The sequence below is a fragment of the Octopus bimaculoides genome, chromosome 2, assembly GCF_046866305.1.
Source record: "Octopus bimaculoides isolate indiv1 chromosome 2, ASM4686630v1, whole genome shotgun sequence".
Lineage (NCBI taxonomy): Eukaryota > Metazoa > Mollusca > Cephalopoda > Octopoda > Octopodidae > Octopus > Octopus bimaculoides.
The window spans coordinates 42,348,068-42,354,443 of record NC_142929.1 but is presented as its reverse complement, the minus strand read 5'-3'; positions in this window follow the sequence as shown (position 1 = coordinate 42,354,443).

Here is a 6,376-nt window from a genome sequence, read left to right as displayed (position 1 = left end):
TCTGGTCGGTGACCACACGCACGCACACACAGAGCCAGTTCCAGCGCCGACGTCTTCACCACCAATGCACTGTCTAACTTTGTCGTCGCCAGCAACACCAACCTCAACAAGCGCGGTTTTATCTCGACGCTGTATGAGTGGAATTTCCACTCACGAACAACAGACAGAACTAACCAGCGAGAATATTCCGTATCAGGTAAACGGTCACAGCATTCGACGCTCAACACACATAGTGTGATACTACAGCTCTGCTCCTTGACCACAACTTCCTGCGTATGAACATTCTATCTCCTTGTGTAATTTTAATACGAACTGGTTTTTCTCTATCTCAGTGTTTTAAGACTTTTTTCTCATTCACACGCACACTTGTACTCTCACATATTGTACACACACTATTGCTTATACGACTGTCCGTCACTTCACATTGTTGTATACCTTCTCTTGATACGAAGGCCTGACTTATTTACTGTGTTAATTATATATGTCGTATGCACGCGCAGACAGACAAACAGTTTCACTATGTTAATAAACTTACTTTCATTATATATCTAACGGTTGAGTTTGTCCTAAGTTCTTTTTCTGGCACTATGGCTCGTATCTCTTACGACGAGCCTTCTATCTTATATATATATTATTTTGTGTTCGACCGTGCGATATGGTAAAAAGGAGCCTTTTCCGTCTACGTCGCCATCTCCTTTGGTTCGCACAGTCGAAGTATTACACAGATTAAAAGTTTTTTTAATTTTTTTTTTCTAGGGCCCCGTCAGATATTCATAGGTAGCTTGTCTGGGCCCCCGTCAGATATTCATAGGTAGCCTGTCTGGGGCCCCAGACTGATTCATTGATTGAACACTCCTCCTCTTTCAGATACTACCTCTATGTCAGGGAAGTCAAAACTCGTTTGGCTTTGCAGGTTGGATTGAAGCATAAACTTGATCTCGCAGATCAAACAGGGATAATTATTCTTAAAAACTCTGTTCTTTAAGTAGACCAAAGGAAATGGCTAAAGCGTTCAACATACATTATAACAATTTTATAAACAAAGAAGAAAAGAATGTATATAAGGTGTGCTAACTAAATTTGTGTGCAGAGATGTGTGAGAAAAAAAATTATCCACTTGGTATGGAGACAGTCCTATTAAATAAGAACCCTAAGAGCGAGAACGGGTTTTGAGATTGTCAAAATAAACGCAGACAGTTCTTGAGAAGACGATGCTTGATAGAAAGCTTACAGAGTTTCAACTGCAAAACCTTTCAATATTGTTCATATCACTAGAATCCATTTGACCGAGCACGTACGTAATTTTTCTTTTTAATCCGTTTGGTTCGGTGTGTATAGATAAAGTGAAGGGAAAATAGATCGCATCTTTTAGTATAAGAATTTATAAGTTCCTTTTTTATTGCTTGATATAAGAAAAGATTTTCTACAGATCTTCCAGGACGAGGCTCGTCTTCTAGGCTGTAGTTTCCGGCTCGGAATTTCTGGAACCACCGTTGACACTGGCTTACGCATATTGTCCGATCCCATATACTGTATTAATATTCCTCGCACTTTCCGTTGCATTGTTGCCTTTATTGAACTCATAAAGCAAAATATGGCGAATATGGTTCTTTGTCACTTCCATTATAGCTTTGAAAAAATAGCTGTTAAAATCGAACTGGAGTTATAATAGAAGACACTTGCCCAAGGTGCCGCGTTGTGGGACTGAACTTGAAACCACATGATTCCAAAGCGAGATTCTTAACCAAACAGCCATGACTGCACAGTAAAGTAAGCTTATTTTTAACCGAAGATCATCATTATGATGAGAAAAGACCAAACACCAATGCCAGAAATCCTTCATATAGAAATAAAATACATTTTTGATGTGAATTGAAGTAGCATCGTGAACTCATTCCCTTGATGATATAATTACTTCTTCCAGAGTATTGAAATAAGTTGTCTTCGGAAGAAGGAAATTAGATGTTTCAGTATTTACGCCTATTTTAAGTGGAGTAGCGGATCACTTACAATAATAATATAAATATAAAGACAGTTCTTTTCAGACATGGCAAAAAGTATCGATACCATCTCGCAATACATTCCTGATCTTAGAGCTATTGTGAGATAAGGACTTGTTTGTCATCATTGCATAGTTTCAAGTGGGGAATCGCCTTCTTGTGCCCATTATTATTTAAAACAGTGGTTCTCAATTGTGGTCCACGTAAGATTTTGTTACTAAAGTTTACGTGCAATAAATTGGTATACGTCTACAGTTCACAAATTATTTTAACACTTTTTTTAATAAAATTCTTAATAATATTTAATTATAAAAATATAATATGATTTTTTAAACATTGAATGACTATGAAGGTACATCCAAGTAAAATAGGAATCAAAGGAGTTCATAGGTTAAAGATGATTGAGAAATACTGATTTAAAGGAAACATCGTGCAAATAATATTTTCATGGCTTAGTCAAGAAAGACGAGCAACTTTCATAACTTTGTTCGGGGGACTTTGAGACTGCCGGAGTGAGGAACCACCACTCCTGGGTTGCTACAGTAGAAAGGACAACAAGTTACCAAGATTGAATATTGAGTTCGAATGCTTGCAACAGAATGGTTCCCAATTGCTAGGTGATGGTATAAAATCGAACGACAAATTCAGTCTGCTGTCTCTATGAAGAGATGACAGGAACAAAATTAAATTGTAGAGAGGGTCGTGCAGAAGGTTACAATTGTTCATCGTTTTCAACAGGTTTTATTGAGCAATAGAACAATATTATCGCAACTCTTTCTAATCTCCCCCACCACCTCTGTCTCTTTCTCTCTCTCTCTTGCCTTGTCTCGTTGGAACGAAACCGTTGTAGCAATTCATTTTTCTTTCCTCAGCAGATGTAAGCTGTTACAAATAAATAATATTAATATAACTGCAGTGTACTCCAAGTAGAGTGTCACTATTCGGTGAGGATTTGCGTTATAGTATACCATGCAAGCCCGTGGCATACTGGAAATGATGGGCAGACAATGATATCGACCCAAGTACTTTATGTCAGCAGAATTTGAACTCATAACGGAACAGTTATTACAAGAGCAAGACATTCGTCCGATGATATAAGGATTCTAACAACCAACTATCCTACTCACTCCAGTCGTTGTTGCGTATTACAACTAAAAGCTATCCTGTAAGAGACTTCTAAATTATTCTCATCGCTCTTCCACAGAAACCTCAGTACCTTCATGGTTCTGTAATCCTAGACCTGATCTACTTAAATATCATATTCGCATAAACAAAGTGGGTCCTTTAGTCGATGAAAAAGAGTTCTTTCAAGCAAGCCCTCATTTTACCCTTGTTCACTTGCCTGACAGCAAAGAAACTACAGCGTATTATATACATATTGAGTGCCAACACTAACGGCTACCAAGAATGAGACTAACACTATCTCAAAACACTTATGGAGATGCCAGATTGACTAAAGACAACAACAGTACTGGCTTCAGAGATAAAGCAGAATCATCAATAATAGATGAATTTCCAACAACTTCTGCTCTGGAGAAGTTAAGATTGGTCCAACATCCTTTTAATCACTTGGATTTATGAACTGAAAATATCATCATGGAAGGGAGAATGTTATGAAAATCCTTTACTACGTAGATCGAACCAGTGAATTCTTTGTTATTAACACGAAGGAATACTGGACTAAATTTTTACCATATTCAATGGCATATAAAATACACTTTCTTAAAAAAATAAAAAAAAACAGAAAAAAAGAAAAGAAAAAGTGCTAAAAAAAATGACCCCGTGTCCTATAAGCAGAGTCGCTTTAAATACTGGTTTCAATATTTGACACAAGGTTAGCAATTTCGGGGAAGGGCCTAAGACGATTACATCGACCCAATGATCAACTGGCACTTATTTTATCGACCCCGGAGGAATGAAAGGCAAAGTCGACCTCGGCAGAATTTCAACTCAGAACGTAAAGACGGACAAAATGCCGCCAAGCAATTTGCCCGGCTTGCTAACGATTCTGCGAGCTTTAATATTACCTGCTTTAATGCACTAAAACCATTTTTTTTAGATATACGCTGATTAAATTTTAGAGCGTCTCTTACGCCCAAACGTCCTTTATACCATCAAATAAGCTATTCGATTATAAAAGGATGATTATATTCGTCTTTCACACTTTATTGACCAACGTTACATGTAAAGTCATGTTGATAGAAGTCGACCACAAGGATCAACAAGTTTTGCTGAGTTTTGTCGTATGAATGTAGTCGTGTGTACGCTGTATGCGATTTTGGGCATGTTATATTGTTACTCACAGTTTTGTGTTGAATAAAGCCTTCAGATAATGTCTCAGTTACACAGAATGTTCCGAAACAATTCACAAAAACCTTCATAATCTTTACAAATAGTAAATATCACAAGCTCGGATTGCGCCCACATACTATGTTATAGGCAAAACAGATTCTCGAAATTTAAACCTTTCCATCGCCTGATATGTATAAGTTTAACTCATACTAAAGCACTGTTCTCATTCTAAGACAAAGCAGTTGTTACACAAACATTTTAGACAGCATCCTCAAAATATTAGTATCTGATTAGGAATATTTTTACTGTAATACATTATGAGAACACCACCGCACAATATACTCCATAGTATAGTTATTAAATAAGTTTCTGCCCCTCTAAACTAGAACACTGCATACTGCTCGATTCGTTGTCTCGCCCGCCTCCGCATAATCTCGACTGCGTCTCACTGCCCCCAACAGTTCAACCCTGTGGGACTGCACGTATTTGTCAGACATCAATCTGTGAGCAAGATAAACATAACGTCTTGCTCACCAGTCTGTTAAGATCATCGGCGTTGTCTCCCCTCCTTGACTAAAACACAAAAGTAGTCCAGTTATCGTCACACATTATTCATTGTAAGAGAGACTAAGTGATATTCTACAACTAATGAATGTATATATAGCAAAGATTTAAAGTTTGTAGTAAGTTTGGAGACCCTGTTGTATTGGCTACTGATCCATTCATTATGCTATTGCAATGGCTCGATAAAGGAATTAAGAGTGCCAAGACGGTGATCGGTAGGATGAGAAAGCCAAGTTGTAGAATAAATAATTGGAAAACATGAATGAAAAAGAGGATCAACAAGAAACTGTAATGCAAATATATATCTTGATAAAGAAACTGTCATGTCAAAGAGACTAAAATTTAAAAGTGATGGTTGTGAAAGAAACCCTGAATGCAAGCCGCTGAAATCGGGTTCCTCCGAAGCTTCTATAGAGTGATGTTACTAGACAGGGTGCATAGCTCAGAGATAAGGGAATTTCTCCAGATCGAATCCCAACTTTGCATTGAGAGGTGTAGCTACAGATACGTGATTCGAATGCAGCAGAAAAGAATCGCAAGGCAGATTCTTCAAGCCGAGCCAACCGACAGGAGGCTTAGGGGTAGACCAAGAACGAGATGGATGGATGGATAATATCCAGTCTCAGTTGGTTACGCTTGGGAATCCAGCCGTAAAGTGTAATGTCCGTTGCTTCTGATAGGACTCTTTGGAGGAGATGCTTGAAGACTGAACTCCAACGACCTTCCCAGGAATAGTGGACGGAGAAAATGGGTGGATGGGGTAGAGGGAAGGATACTTAAAGTGTTTTTCTAGATATCTTGAAAGACACCTGGGTAACAATGGAATATACAACTTGTCAGTTTTAAAATTGGAAATGCAAGATAGTTACTCATAGATTCCCTAAATTTGACGATGCTTTTCAAATTGATGCCCTGCCTATTGTTGATTTTTCTCTTCTGTAGATTGTTAATAAAAATGTTGTTAAAAGACTTGCGCATATGTAATTTGTACATTAAATTAACTCGATTACGAATTTTTTTTTTAATGCAAATTTAATGTTGAAAATGTTTTGAGAGAAAGCAAATTTACTAGGCGATTGCGTTGTTAAAACTGTTTCGATTTTTTAAATTTACAAAATATATATATATATAATACTCATATTTCATTTTCTTACGTTAGAACAATAATATAAACTTGATGAGAAGGAATTGAGTTCAATAAATCAACCTCACAATTCACAGGGCCATGATTTACCGACATCGACCAAAGTCAAACCCACGAACGAAGAGGCCGTAACTAAATACGTACAAGGGATTTCGTGAGGTGTCGTAAATTTAGTCTCTCTTTCAACTTTTGATTTTTTTTTTTTTATATTACAATGAAAATATATAAAAGACATGATTAAATATAACCATTATTTTTCAATTCTGTAAGCTGTATCCATCTACCAAGTTGAGATGTTACATATGTCAGGAAAGCTTAACGTTATAAAGGACCAAGGGAGTTCACTCTAGTTCAATTGCAAGCGGAAATTTAACAC